Consider the following 15,125-nt stretch of genomic DNA (forward strand, 5'->3'; position numbering starts at 1 on the left):
CCAGAGAAGCAGGAGCAGCAGAGATCAGACACTCAGGGGGAATGATGTGTTGGGGAGAGGTTTCTGCTTCCGTGGCATCAGTGGAACGTGATGGGGCATCCGCCCTGACATTCTTGTCCGCAGGACGAAAATGGATCTGGAAATTGAAGCGGGCGAAGAACAATGACCACCTGGCCTGGCGAGGATTTAAGCGCTGGGCGGACTGTAGGTATGACAGATTTTTGTGGTCAGTGTAGATGGTGATAGGGTGGAGGGATCCTTCCAGGAGTGCCAATTTAATGGCCAGCAATTCTTGGTCACCAATAGCGTAGTTTCTTTCAGGAGGAGAAAAGGTTTTAGAGAAAAAAACGAAAGTGACGTTTTTTCCTTTAGCGTTTTTTTTTAAGAAGAACCGCCCCGGCTCCTACTGAAGAGGCGTCTACCTCAAGGAAGAATGGTTTCAGAGGATCAGGCCTAGTCAAGACTGGTGCGGAGGCGAAGGCGGCCTTAAGGCGAGTAAAAGCTTCTTCCGCTTGGGGAGGCCAGGATCTCGGATTCACATCTTTCTTGGTCAAAGCCACAATGGGAGCCACGATAGTGGAGAAGTGAAGGATAAACCGACGGTAGTAATTAGCGAATCCGAGGAAGCGCTGGATAGAGCGAAGTCCGGAGGGGCGTGGCCAATCCAAGACCGCGGAGAGCTTGTCGGGGTCCATTTGAAGACCTTGTCCTGAGACCAGATATCCCAGGAAAGGAAGACAGGTACGTTCAAAGAGGCATTTTTCAATCTTGGCGTAGAGATGGTTAACACGGAGGCGCTGGAGCACTTGACAAACATGGAGGCGGTGTTCCTCTAGGTTGGAGGAGAAGATTAGAATGTCATCGAGAGAGGGGGCGTGGCCTGGCTGCTGAGGCGGATGGTCGTGTGTTGAGAGAGCTCCGTGCTTCAGCCCGAACTAGCGACTAATTACGAGCAATACACAGCCCAATTACCTGCCAGCCAGTATCGGAACCTCCCTGGACCATGCCGGTCACAAGGAGGAAGACGAACCGCCGAGGTGCGCTGACTAAATTCAGCTTTATACCGCGCACGGCCTACCTTCAAGATGGCGCCGCCACAGCCTGCGCAGATACACTTGCAGCGCGGCGGTCCTCGCCGCAGACGGGACTCGGGACGCCGTCACTGAACCCGCGGCACCGAAGATCATCATCTGATCCAGCGTTAGACAGCTGTCACCCTCCGGACGAAACAGCAGCAGATGCGGGGGAGCTGCGGCCACTACCCGGATCCCCAGCACAGCGCACATCGATACACAGCGCCGGCTCCTCACCGGGGAGAAGATACGACGAACCTGAGAGATCTTCCTCATCTGGGTCTAACCCACCTACCCTCTCCCCATCAAATCCTGCTTTCACTAAGGAGGTGAGTCTGCAGAGTCCTTTCTTTGGGGAAAAGGAGCAAGACTATGACCCACTAGCTGAGATACCAGTTACTGACAAGGCTCTCACTGACTCAGCAATGAAGGACATGTTAATTCTACTGCGTACTACATTCATACAAGATATGCAGCAGATGGTGCGGCCTTTACAAAATACAGTACATGAACTGGGACAGAGAATAGACCACGTGGAAACTAAGTTTGGAGAATTTGCTTCCTCACACAATGAACTTATTGATAAACACTATGAAGCAGAAGAAGACATAGTGGCTCTCAAGGCAAAAGTAGCGGATTTGGAGGATCGCAGTCGACGCAATAATGTCAAGATAAGGGGGGTCCCAGAAACGGTAGCTCCAGCTGACATACAGGACTATGTTAAAGCACTAATTCAAGCAACCCTGCCGGAATGTACTACACAAGAACTGATTGTGGATAGAGCCCACAGAATCCCCCGCCCAAAACACCTGGACGACTCTGTCCCTAGAGATATATTAGCGCGTATCCACTTCTTTCATATCAAGGAACGCCTGATGGAAGTAGCGCGAAAAAATAACGGACTGCCAGCACCGTACCATAAAATATCTCTCTATATGGACTTATCTGCTGCAACTTTACAGGCGCGCCGGGACTTACATCCAATCACTACAGCGCTGAGAGCAGAAAAAATCCTATATAGATGGGGATTCCCGATACGCCTTTTGATCAAGAGAGACAACAAAATCCACGTGATTAAAACAGTCTCAGATGGGGAGGATCTGCTACGCTCCTGGAAGGTTCCACTTCAAAACCCCAAAGAACGTGCTAAAACATCAAAGCCACCTACTATCGTGTCGGACTGGTCGACTGCCTGATGGGGCTGTGAATTATTTCTTGGACTGGACCGCGGGCTCTGGCACCACGGCCTGAACGCCCAGCTTCAGAGAGGACTCTGACCCCAACTTAATGTGGAGTGATACACGACTATGTGTAATACTCCTTTTCTGTCTGTTTGTTCTGTTCTGTCATGTGTTAGTTTGGTTCTGTTTTATGTTTGGCGATAACATAACAAATGTCTCTCATGATGCTGACCATTATCCAAGGGCAGTCGCACGCTGGCTGGGAGGTGCGGTCTGCCAAACCTTTGTTTATAAATTGCTACTGAAAATTATAAGGTATATTATTATATCAATATGGTAATTACAATTGCTAGCTTAAATGCAAACGGGTTAAATGCACCTCAAAAAAGATCATATCTGTGGAAAGAAGCTCAAATAATGAACTGTGATGTGTTGTGTGTCCAAGAGACACATTTATTAGCTACTGATGCCTTCCGTTTAAAGCATTCTGCCTTCTCACAATTTTTTCATTCCCATCATAGCACAAAAGCCAGAGGAGTCCTCATCGCGATTAAAAACACGGTTGCATTCACCCTGAAAAATACAGTGTTGGACCCCAATGGGAGGTACGTGATTCTCCGTTGCACCATCAATGCCACCCCGCTGACTATAGTGTCCCTATATGCCCCAAATAAGGGTCAAGCCTGTTTCTTAAGGAAACTGTTGAAACTCCTACAAGATTCACAATGGGGATCCACGGTTCTATGTGGTGACTTTAATTCCCTCTCTGACCCATCTCTAGATTCCTCTGCTTCTACCCGCTTTCCTTCTTTTACTCTATCCTCTCTTCTTTGTGAGGCTGATTTATATGATGTGTGGCGCATTCAGCATGAGAACGAAAGGAGTTACACTTTTTTGTCAAGGGTACATAACACATACTCCCGGATAGATATGTTTTTGATTGATAGATCCCTTTTACATGCGCTTAAGAGCTCTACTATAGAGACTATTAAGTGGTCTGATCACGCAGCAGTGACAATGCAGATAGAGGATGGAGCTTCCTCCCCTCCAACATACATATGGCGTAGCAATCCTTTTTTGTGGTCCCTCCCGCAATATGTGGAAAAGTTACAACAAAACATTACAGATTATTTTACATATAACCACGGTACTGTTACGGATCCCATAACTTTATGGAACTGCCACAAAGCAGTTATCAGGGGATACTGCATTAAATATGGATCTCAATTGAAAAAACAGAGGGAGGAACGATTGGAAGCAGTGCTTACTAAATTGCGCACGGCTGAAAGAGCAAACCAAGTTAACCCTTCCCGGCTGTTGGCCGAGGAGGTGGCAGCCTGTAGGAGGGATCTCCGTAGCCTCTTACTATATAAATATGAAAAATCCCACCGTAAATTACAAGCTACTTACTACGCACAAAACAATAAAGCAGGCAAACTACTCGCTCACAGGCTGAAAGCAAGACACATAAAGGCGCGCATACCTTTTCTATTACACCCAATCACAAATTCTAAACTATACACCCCTACTGATATCGCTAATGGTTTTCGGACCTTTTATGCCCAATTGTATAATTTACGAGACTCTGTAGCCTCCCCTCAAGATCTATCCTCCCTCACTAATACTTTCTTGTCAGGGCTGAAACTCCCCTCCCTCACAGCGACACAACTTTCAGGGTTGAATGAGAGGATCAGTCCGGGAGAAGTACAGAAAATCATTAATATGTTACCACTTGACAAGGCCCCCGGCCCGGATGGGTTTATAAACTCCTACTACAAAAAGTTCCAAAAGGAACTAGCCCCACACCTGGCAGCTTTTTGTCAAGAGGCTATGGAGTCGGGCACTTTTCCTGTAGAAAACTTACAAGCTACAATCACTGCGCTGCCGAAACCGGGCAAAACGCCTGATCGTCCACAAAATTTTCGTCCGATTTCACTATTAAATCAAGATGTTAAAATATATGCTAAGGTGATCGCCTCTCGAATATCCGTAGTTCTCCCTTCCCTAGTGAATTCAGATCAATCAGGCTTTGTGGCTAGCCGCCAAGCATCTGATAATACCCGGCGACTGCTTAATATTTTGGCGCATTTAGAGCGCTCTAAAGAACAAGCATTGATACTAGCGCTGGATGCCGAGAAGGCGTTTGACCGCCTACGGTGGTCGTACGCCTTCTCGGTACTAAAGCGGATGGGATTCGCTGGTCAGGTATACTCAGCGATCTCCTCTCTATACTCATGCCCATCCGCTAGGGTGTTAGCCAACGGGTCCTTATCGAACCCATTTTTAATCACAAATGGATCCCGTCAGGGATGCCCACTATCGCCGTTGATTTATGTATTGTCAATGGAACCGCTGGCCCAGGCACTCAGACTTCATGAGGAGATAAAAGGGGTGCGGGTGGGAGGCAAATCACATGTCATCTCGCTTTACGCGGATGATGTTATGTTGTCTTTAACAAACCCGGAGAAGTCCCTTCCAGCGGTCATGGACACTATAAAATCATATGGTACCCTTTCCTACTATCATTTGAACAAAGCGAAAACCCAAGCACTGCCAATTAACATGCCTATCTCCATGATAAACTCTTTGAAAATGGTTCACACATTTGATTGGTGCTCCTCATCAATACAATACCTAGGGATACATCTCACATATCCACATAACTCACTCTATGCTTTAAACTACCTCCCACTCTTGACAATAATAAAACAAGAAGCTGAGAGGATGACACACTTAGAAACGTCTTGGGTGGGTAGAATCGCCTCTTTTAAAATGTTTCTTCTTCCCCGCTTTCTTTACCTTTTTAGAACCTTACCCATCTCTCTCCCCCCCTCTTTTTTCACACAATCACAAAAAATATTGACCGCCTATATATGGGCGGGGAAGCGTCCACGCCTTTCCCCAAAATTGCTCACTAAAACAAGGAATATGGGCGGATTGGGTTCACCAGACATAAAGAGTTATTACATAGCCACTTTGGTTTCGATGTTGCGGCATTGGTGGTGTAGCGGAGAGAGTACGCCATGGGTGGATATCGAAAATGAGTCAGTAGCTCCTTTTGAGATCGGTGATCTCCTTCACTTGCCTTACTGGAATGTCCCCACCCCGACCTTCCATAACCCGCTAGTTAAGGCATCCTTTCATGCTTGGATGACATACGTTTCCAGCTCTCAGCTTAATGTGCAGGTTACCAAAAGAGATCTCCCTCTTACATTAGTACAAGCATCAATACCAGGCCTAGACCTTAAGGGATGGCAACAGCAGGGCATAACGCATGTTCATCAGTTGTATGACCACGCGGAACTACTGACTTTCCAGCATCTTCAAATGTCTTATGATCTATCAAAAAAGGATTTTTACAAATACTTGCAAGTTCGCCATTTTTTGCAACAGCTACATCCTAGTCGGGCGATAACGGATGGAACAGCCATCCGTCACTTATCTAAACCTCCAAAAGGGATAAAATTATATTATAATCATTTCTCTGCAGCCACAACATTTGCAAAATCCTACCCTCTGCGGCTTTGGGAAAAAGATCTGGGATGCACATTTTCTCCTGGAGAATGGCAGAATGCATTTAAACATACTCATAAAGCGCTCCAATGCTCTTCACATGTAGAGTCGGTTTTTAAAACCGTACTAAGGTGGTATTTCACCCCGGACCGCTTAGCCGGGATGTACCCAGGGGTAACACATCTTTGTTGGCGAGGCTGCGGGGCTAAAGGCACGCTTATTCACATATTATGGGCATGCCCGAGGATACAATCTTACTGGGAAATGTGTAAAGCGCTTCTGAGGAATTTACTGGGGATGAATGTTCCTTGGAGCCCCCACGCGGTTTTATTGTTTATAAATATAAATGAGATACCGAGTGATAGAAGAGATTTATACTGCATAATATGTATACTGGCTAAAATACTCTTAGTGAGCAATTGGAAGACGGATAAAGTTCCAAACAGGGAGGCGTTAGTTAATAAGATAAACCTGACTCATTCCTATGAAAAAATAATAGCCACGGGATCAGGGAGATTTTTAAGCTACACTAGGAGATGGAGTAATTGGACTGCATCTCAATATTGTATCGATTACTAAACTCCACAGAGAAACCTAGGACCCTAACTATATAAGCATGGGTAACATAGTAAGGATGCCTAGAAAGTTCCCGTTTGTCCTGATTGTATACATGCTTAACATGAGACACTCACAACTAATCTCACTTAATAGAAGAAATGGTCAGCACAGAGCGTACAAGTGGCAAGGGTAAAACAACAGGAGACTAGCATAATAGACAAGACAAATTATTTTTTAGCATGCTTGTCGCCATGGTTTTGTTACAGTTTGGATGTTAGGGCACTTCTGTAAAGGTATGATGTAACAAGGAAAAGCTGTGATATCTTTTATTGAAAGTACCCAGATGTTTTACTTATGTGGTTCTATTGTATTCTGGAAAAAACTTTGAATAAAAATTATTTAAAAAAAAAAAAAAAAAAAAAAGAATGTCATCGAGATAGACCACCACGCAAGTATACAACAAGTCCCGGAATTTTTCATTGACAAAGTCTTGGAAGACTGCAGGGGCGTTGCAAAGACCGAATGGCATGACCAGGTATTCGAAGGGACCATCTCGGGTGTTAAAAGCGGTTTTCCACTCACCTCCTTCACGAATTCTGATGAGATTATACCCGCCCCTGAGGTCAAGCTTAGTAAAAATCTTTGCTCCACGCAGCCGGTCAAAGAGTTCCGAGATGAGAGGCAGAGGGTAACGGGTCTCTATGCGGTAGTCAATACAAGGGCGTAGAGACCCGTCCTTCTTGGCAACAAAGAAGAATCCTGCTCCAGCAGGAGAAGAAGACTTCCTGATGAAACCTTTTTTGAGATTCTCCTGAATATACTCCGTCATGGCCTCAGTTTATGGAGCGGAGAGAAGGCAAATCCTGCCACGGGGTAGTGTGGTACCAGGGAGCAAGTCAATAGGGCAGTCGTAGGGCCTATGTGGTGGAAAGACCTCTGCCTGTTTCTTGCAAAAGACGTCAGAAAAGTCTTGATAGGCCTTTGGAAGGCCGAGCAATGGAGAAGCAATGGAGACTTGGCTGGTGGGTAGCAACTTAAGGCAGCGTGTGTCGCAGGAAGAGCCCCAGGATTTAATGTCCCCAGTGATCCAGTAGAGGGTAGGAGAATGCCGCTGGAGTCAGGGTAAGCCAAGAAGGATGTCAGAGGTGCAGTTAGGCAGGACAAAGAACTCAATCATTTCTGATTGATGAAGGAGGCTTTAATGAAGTTTCCTGCTGATCCAGAGTCCAAGAATGCCTCCGCAGAGAAGGAGGCTTTATCAGCTGGAGAAATCCGCACTGGAATAGTCAGGCGTGGAGAGGAGGAATTTACACCCAGTGACGCCTCTCCCACGTTCACTAGGTGCAAGCTTTTCCCTGACGCTGAGGACGAAGAGGAAAATCCTTTAGGAAATGTTCAGAGCTCGCACAGTATAGGCATAAGTTCTCGTTCCTCCAGCGAGTCCTCTCTTGCTGGGTTAGGCGAGACCGGTCCACTTGCATGGCCTCCTCAGCGGGAGGCACAGAAACAGACTGCAAAGGATGCTGGAAGAGAGGAGCCAGGCATGGGTATCGCCTGGTGCGAACGAGATCTTTCTCCTGGAGGAGCTCCTGACGTCTTTCAATGTAGCGCATATCAATGCGGGTAGCCAGGTGGATGAGTTCAGTCAGGGAGGAGGGTATCTCTCGTGTGGCCAGACGATCCTTAATATGGCTGGATAAGCCTTTTTTAAAGGTTGCGCAGAGAGCCTCATTGTTCCAGGCCAACTCAGAGGCCAAAGTACGGAATTGTATGGCGTATTCGCCCACAGTAGAGTCTCCTTGGACAAGGTTCAGCAAGGCAGTTTCCTCAGATGAGGCACGGGCAGGTTCCTCAAAGACACTGCGGACTTCAGAAAAGAAGGACTGGACGGAGGCAGTGGCAGGATCGTTGCGGTCCCAGAGCAGCGTGGCCCAGGCCAAGGCCTTCCCAGAAAGTAAACTGACGACGAACGCCACCTTAGACCTTACTGTGGGGAATTGGTCCAACAACATCTCTAAGTGCAGGGAACATTGGGACAGGAATCCCCGGCACATTTTAGAGTCCCCGTCAAACTTATCTGGGAGAGACAGGCGGACTCTAGCAGAGGTAGCAGCGGCTTGGAGAGGAGGAGATGCTGGAGCTGGCGGTTGAGGCTGTGGTGGCAGAAGCTGTTGTATCATGGCGGTCAACTGCGACAGCTGTTGTCCTTGTTGAGCAATCTGCTGGGACTGCTGGGCAACCACGGAGGTGAGATCAGCGAGGCTTGGCAGCGGCACCTCAGCGGGATCCATGGCCAGATCTACTGTCAGGGTCCGGACTAGCGGCTGGTGAAGACACTGGAAGTGGATCCTCTGTGCCAGAGAGGCGATGACGCGGGCCGTACTGGGGAATCGGTTCTAAGCAGTTACTGTTGTTCACCAGAGCCCACCGCAAAGCAGGATGGAATTGCTGCGGCAGTAACTACCAGGTCGTGTTCCCCAGTAGCGACTCGACTTCTCTGGCAGCTGAGACTGGCGCGATACACAAGGACTAGACAGTGGCGAGGTCAGACGTAGCAGAAGGTCAGGGCAGGCAGCGAGGTTCGTAGTCAGGGGCAACAGGAGAAGATCTGGGTACACAGGCTTGGAGCACACTATAACGCTTTCTCAGGGCACAAGGCAACAAGATCCGGCAAGGAGAGGAAGGGGAAGTGGATTTTTACAAGAATGGTAGTGATTAAGCCAGGCACCAATTAGTGGTGCACTGGCCCTTTAAATTTTACCAAGCCAAGGGAGGAAGCAGACGGGGGCGAGAGGTGAGTGACATGGGGCGTGCCCGCCCTCGGATCGCTTCCCCTCCGGAGACCAGGGTGCAGCGCTCGCGGTCAGCAATGCCGACCGGAGCGCTGCAGACAGAAGCACGCCGTGAGCGCTCCGGGGAGGCAGCGGGACCCGGAGCGCTCGGCATGACAGTATTCATATAGAGGATGAGGATCTGCTGACAATGTGAGGAACCAATAATGTCTGGGCATCAAACTCTGTAGAGAGAAGATGTAGCTGGAAGGAGTCATGGCGGTCTGGGCCAGATAAAGAAGAAAAAAAAGATTATGGAGAAGATGTCACCTGTGAGTCACAGATATCATTATATAGTCTGTCTGTATCCTTTACACCAAGTAGATAATTTGTTAAAAATGTGTATCCCATCTCTGTCCTACTATTAGCTACACAGGCCTTAAAATAGCAAGCTTCTGGTGGTAAAGGTTCTACATGCCCCCTGTTGAGCAGTAGGTTTTTATTTAACAGAGATAACAAGGAGATTTTTCTAAATTTATTTACCATTTCATCCTATACCTGTGATCTTTTATTTTATTTATTGCTATTAGGAAATTGCATCCAAACTATTCAAGGTTAAGAACCTATTATCAGCATCTGCAGCTCTGTATTGTACATTCATTGCAAAAAAGGACTCGATCCCATGAAGTTTATCATAAAGCTTTGTTTTTTGAAAGGTTGTCTAAACATCAAATGATTGTCTAAACATCAATTATCCCATTGCTGGTAGTTTATGTATGTTACATGCACACTGAAAAAAAACAAAAAAAATTATAATAATGGTGCAGCAGATTGCAGAGTATAAATAACGTACAAATATAGCAAATTAAGTTTGTAATTATGCATAATGTATTGCATTCTCTATATGTGTTATTTGTGGTTTTTCATAGGTATAGAAAATCCTTATTTACGCTGTAATTTGGTATGAAATATCATGCTGCATTTAGTAAACAATAGTGAGCAAGGTGATGCATAAATATGCCCTTGTGCAAAATGATTTCCTTCCAAAGAGTCAATGCTGTTGCAGTATGCTTCCACATACATTTTTGGCTACATGCACATGCAGTATGCAAAAAATAAAAAAATAAAAAAATATATATATATATATATATATATATATATATTCCACTGACAAGTTACATAGCATAAATATAGAAGTCTTTTTTCATCTGTATAAGCAGTGACAGTGGGGGGTATTTATCAAAGGATTTATGTTTTTTTTTCACATAACTTTGGCGCAATACTTTGGCGCAGTGTCTTTTTGCGCCAAAGTTTGGCGCATCTTCTCCACTGTCATTTTTACAACTTTCTCAAAATCACACGGTCCTGTGTGTGATTTTAACTTTAGCCAGTAATTCATCATTTGCGCCAATCAATCGATCGATTGGCGCAATTTTGGCGCAAATCCGTTTTATTGGCGCAAATCCCCGCCAAGAAATTTAGCACATGGAAAACACACTTAGCAATGTCAGAAAATGTAAAGGCGTCAAAATACATTAAAATTTTTTGTTTGTGAAAGCAGCGACGCCTCCAGGGCTGCTCGATACTATCCTGTGACATAGTTGTCTCTGAGGAACCTTCACCCTCCGTTGAGTCAGCATTGGACATGGCCACACAGGTTCAGGAAAGGCAAGCACTAAAGCAGTGGTCTCCAACCTGTGGACCTCCAGATGTTGCAAAACTACAACTCCCAGCATGCCCGGACAGCCAACGGCTGTCCGGGCATGCTGGGAATTGTAGTTTTGCAACATCTGGAGGTCCGCAGGTTGAAGACCACTGCACTTAAGTAACAAAAAAAAAAAAAACTACCCAAGTTGAAAATAAAATCCATTTCTCATGGTGGCTATAAACCCCACAAAAGAAAATAACTCACGTCGCTTGCTGATATACTGCAGGAGGGACCCCGAAATGGCTGCTCTACAGGGTAAAATACGCGTCCTCTGTGGCGGTAAGTTCTGTGTAAAAGGCGCTGTGAACAGCTGATTTCAACATTTGAGCCAAAATTACCAACAACTTGCACCAAATGATAAATTTGGTGCATGTCCACGAAAACCAAAGTGAGAAAAAAAAGGGTAAAAAGAAACTGTCAATAGGCAAAATTGATAAATCCCCCCCCCCCCCCAGTGTGTGGACCTGTATAGTATGTATAAAGCAGAGCTAAATAGCAGAGCTGACTTTGTTACTTTACCCATCTTACACATGTGATCTTACACTGATATCTACTGAACTGTCCCATTCGCACATACTAAATACTACAATCAGCTCTTATGTGTTGTCTTGACTCTTTTTTTCAGACAGTTTTACCTAAATATGAGTATTGAAGTGCCATATGTTAAATAATAGTTATTTATCAAGTAAGAGCATTTTTTTACCTTAAGTACTGACAGAATCTTCAATTGTGGATTTGGAGATTTTCAATATCAATTCTATCTCATATCTTTTAGTAACACCAATCCTTGTGTGTACTGTCTGTGAAAAGACCAAGTTGTCCCAGCTCTCCTGCCTACAGAAAGACTGAGCAATGTTTTCTCACCTCAGATCCTGGAGAACAGGCAATATGTGCCTGTCAGTCACAACTATCCCATGCTGGCAGTCCTCTCAAAAATTGGCGCTATTTTTATCTTTGCATACAGACATGGCAAAAAAAAAAACGATATCTGTTTGCAGATGCAGTTCCCAGACAGTCATAACTTGCATGAACTGGATATAACCAGATGTTGCTGTGTAAAGGGTTAGAGTGGGAGAGAAATTTGGAATTTCATTTTATTAGCTTTTATACTGGTTTATTCTAGCTTAGGAATAGTGTTGAGCGGCATAGGCCATATTCGAATTTGCGATATTTCGCGAATATATGGACGAATATTCGTCATATATTCGCTAAATTCGCATATTGATAATATGCACGTTTTATTTTCGCATATGCGCAAATTTGCATAAGCGAAAATTTGCATATATGAAAATTAGCATAAGCGAAAATTCGCACGCCAGTCTCACACAGTAGTATTAGAGCCTTCTTTACACCACACAAGCTGGAAGCAGAGGGTTCTGATGTGTACTGTGAAAAAAAAAAAAAAAAAAACGAATATTCGTAATTACGAATATATAGTGCTATATTCGCGAATATTCGCGAATTCGCGAATATGCGATATTCGCAAATAAAATTCGCATTGCGAATATTCGCGAACAACACTACTCAGGAATCATACCCTACACTGTGTAATTTCTACCTGACTGTCAAAATGTTTCTACAATGGGGGGGATTTATCAAAGTTATCTATTTCCCGCATCAATACAGACCAAACTACAGAGGGTTAGGCTGGTCTATTGTGCGCTTAATTTATCAAAAGCCGCAAGGCTATTGATAAATTCTGCGCACAGACTTCAGGATCTACCGTATTTTTCGCCGTATAAGACGCATTTTTTCTTCCCCATTTTTTGGGGGGTAAAAGTTGGTGCGTCTTATACGGCGAATGCACACCTATCGCGGCGGTCCCTGCGACCATCAACGGCCGGGACTCGCGGCTAATACAGGACATCACCGATCTCGGTGATGCCCTGTATTAACCCTTCAGACGTGGCGATCAAAGCTGACCGCCGCATTTGAAGCGAAAGTGACACTAACCCAGCTGCACAGGGACCTTACCTGCCTCCTCAGTGTCTGCTCCGTGCAGGGATCCCCTGCATGGCCGGCGCTCTCCTTCGTCGGCATCACGTCGTCGCGAATGCCGCCCCGTCATCCAATAGGAGCGGTGAGCGTAGCGGCGTGCATAGCGGCGTGCGTAGCGACGTGATGGCGGCGACGGAGAGTGAGGATACCCGGCAGCAGAGACGTTCCGGAGCGGCTGGGACACCCCGAGGACGCGGCGACAGCGGTGGAGGGCGACATCCAGGGCAGCGGTGACGGGTCCGGAGTGGCGGGGACAGGTGAGTACAACTTCCTATACCAGTGGTCTTCAACCTGCAGACCTCCAGATGTTGCAAAACTACAACTCCTGGCATGCTGGGAGTTGTAGTTTTGCAACATCTGGAGGTCCACTGGTTGAAGATCACTGTGACCTATACTTTACATTGTATTCTAGATTTTCCTCATTTAAAATTGGGTGCGTCTTATATGCCGGAGCATCCTATAGGGCAAAAAATACGGTATGCTTTAGACTGTATTTATACCTGCTCCAGCATGGTCTGACATTTCAGCGTACTTTCAGCCAATACGACTTTTTGCCAAAAAGTCGCTTTTGATAAATTCAGCACCAATGCATTTTTCTGTCTAAAATAGACTAGAATGCAAAAATCCTCTAAAGCAAAAGTTGCGAAAAAATCGCACATATTTAGACTGCGACTTTCTGTGCGACAAATTTAGACAGGAAAAAACTGTCTAAATCCTTTGATAACTCTCCCCCAGTGTTCCTAAAGGGTATATATAATTTGGCTTACATTTAAGTTATGTTGCATAAAATATCAGTATATATTGATGTGATCACTGTGGCTGTAGTGTAGACATTTAGGGGTTATGTTCTTACATAAGTATTTCATTTATATAATTGTCACCTGTCAATAGAATGTCAATAGAAACATGTAATAGTTTTGCACAAAACAAAAGAGGAGTCTGTCACTGCCTCCGTGTAAGCATTTATACTTAGAAGCAATCTTCTACAGCTATAGGTACTACCTTGCAATACTTCTACTACTCACATCATGGAACAAACTCTGTATGTAGTAGTACCAAAGATCAATACTTGCCAGGCTTGCATTTTAACAACAACGAGCCTCCAGCTGTTGCTAAACTACAACCATGATGGGAGTTGTAGTTTAGGAATAGGAAGTCTCCAGCTGTTGCTAGACTGGAGGCTCGCTGTTGCTAAATTACAACTCCCATCATTCCCAAACAGCTAAAGGCTGTCTATAAATGATGGGAGTTGTAGATTAACCTTTTGGGGATGCAGGGCCGGTACGCCCTGAGCGTTTCCGGTCCTCGCCGCTCATCGGACGGGGACCGGACCGGGATGCCTGCTGAAATCATTCAGCAGGCATCCCATGCAAATGCCTGAGGGGTTCCTGAGACCCCCCCCCCCCCCCATGTATGCGATTAGCTGATTCTCTGATGACCCGATCGCCCAGAAAATAGTGATGATCAGAGCTGTCAGTGACAGCCCCGATCATCCTAAGGGATAGGAGTGAGGTGGTAGGGTGCCACCTCCTCCTATTCTCTGCGATTGGGCGATCGGCGGACTGATCGGCTAATCGCAGGGCAGGGGTGGGGGGAACGTTCATTTCCCCCACTCTGCCCTCCCTTGGATGTCGGGAGAGAGCGAGGGAAGATGGCGGCAAGGTGCGGGGGCCGTGTTGATGCTGCGGGGACCGGCAACAGTCACGCGGGGACCAGGAGACAAGTAGTGCGTCTGCGGTGTCAGATGCTGCAGTGAAGATCGCCTTGATCTTCACTGCAGCTTCTAGGAGTTTCAAAACTACAACTCCCAGCATGCCCAGACAGCCTTTGGCTATCTGGGCATGCTGGGAGTTGTAGATTTGCAACATCTGGAGGGCTACAGTTTGGAGATCACTTTGCAGTGGTATCCAAACTGTGTCCTTCCAGATGTTGCAAAGCTACAACTCTCAGCATGCCCAGACTACCCAGACATGCTGGGAGTTGTAGTTCTGTAACACCTGTCCCTTCAGATGTTGCAGAACTACAACTCCCAGCATGCCTGGACAGTCTCAGCATGCTGGGAGTTGTAGTTTTGCAACATCTGGAAGAGCACAGTTTGGAGACCACTATACAGTGATCTCTAAGCTATAGACCTCCAGATGTTGCAAAACTAAAGGACCAAGCCCAATTTCACCTTAAGGACCAGAGCGTTTTTTGCACATCTGACCACTGTCACTTTAAGCATTAATAACTCTGGGATGCTTTTACTTTCCATTCTGATTCCGAGAATGTTTGTTTTTTTGTGACGTATTCTACTTTACGTTAGTGTTAAATTTTTGCAGAT

The 15,125-nt window shown here is 45.8% G+C and overlaps 1 protein-coding gene across 2 annotated transcripts in view; it reads right to left on the reverse strand.

The window, feature by feature from the left end:
• The window catches only part of ATP1B4 (ATPase Na+/K+ transporting family member beta 4), a 176,786-nt gene that overhangs the window by 154,960 nt on the left and 6,701 nt on the right, over nt 1-15,125 (reverse strand). The window contains exon 1 of one of the 2 annotated variants that reach the window (XM_056538680.1): nt 11,508-11,602. The exons of the other annotated variant lie outside the window; for it this stretch is intronic. The gene's annotated coding sequence lies outside the window, so the exon portion shown is untranslated. Of the gene's footprint in view, nt 1-11,507; nt 11,603-15,125 lie in introns of those variants that run through there. 2 annotated transcript variants of the gene reach the window in all.

This window comes from Hyla sarda, chromosome 9 (genome assembly GCF_029499605.1).
Source record: "Hyla sarda isolate aHylSar1 chromosome 9, aHylSar1.hap1, whole genome shotgun sequence".
In the NCBI taxonomy this organism is placed as follows: Eukaryota; Metazoa; Chordata; class Amphibia; order Anura; family Hylidae; genus Hyla; species Hyla sarda.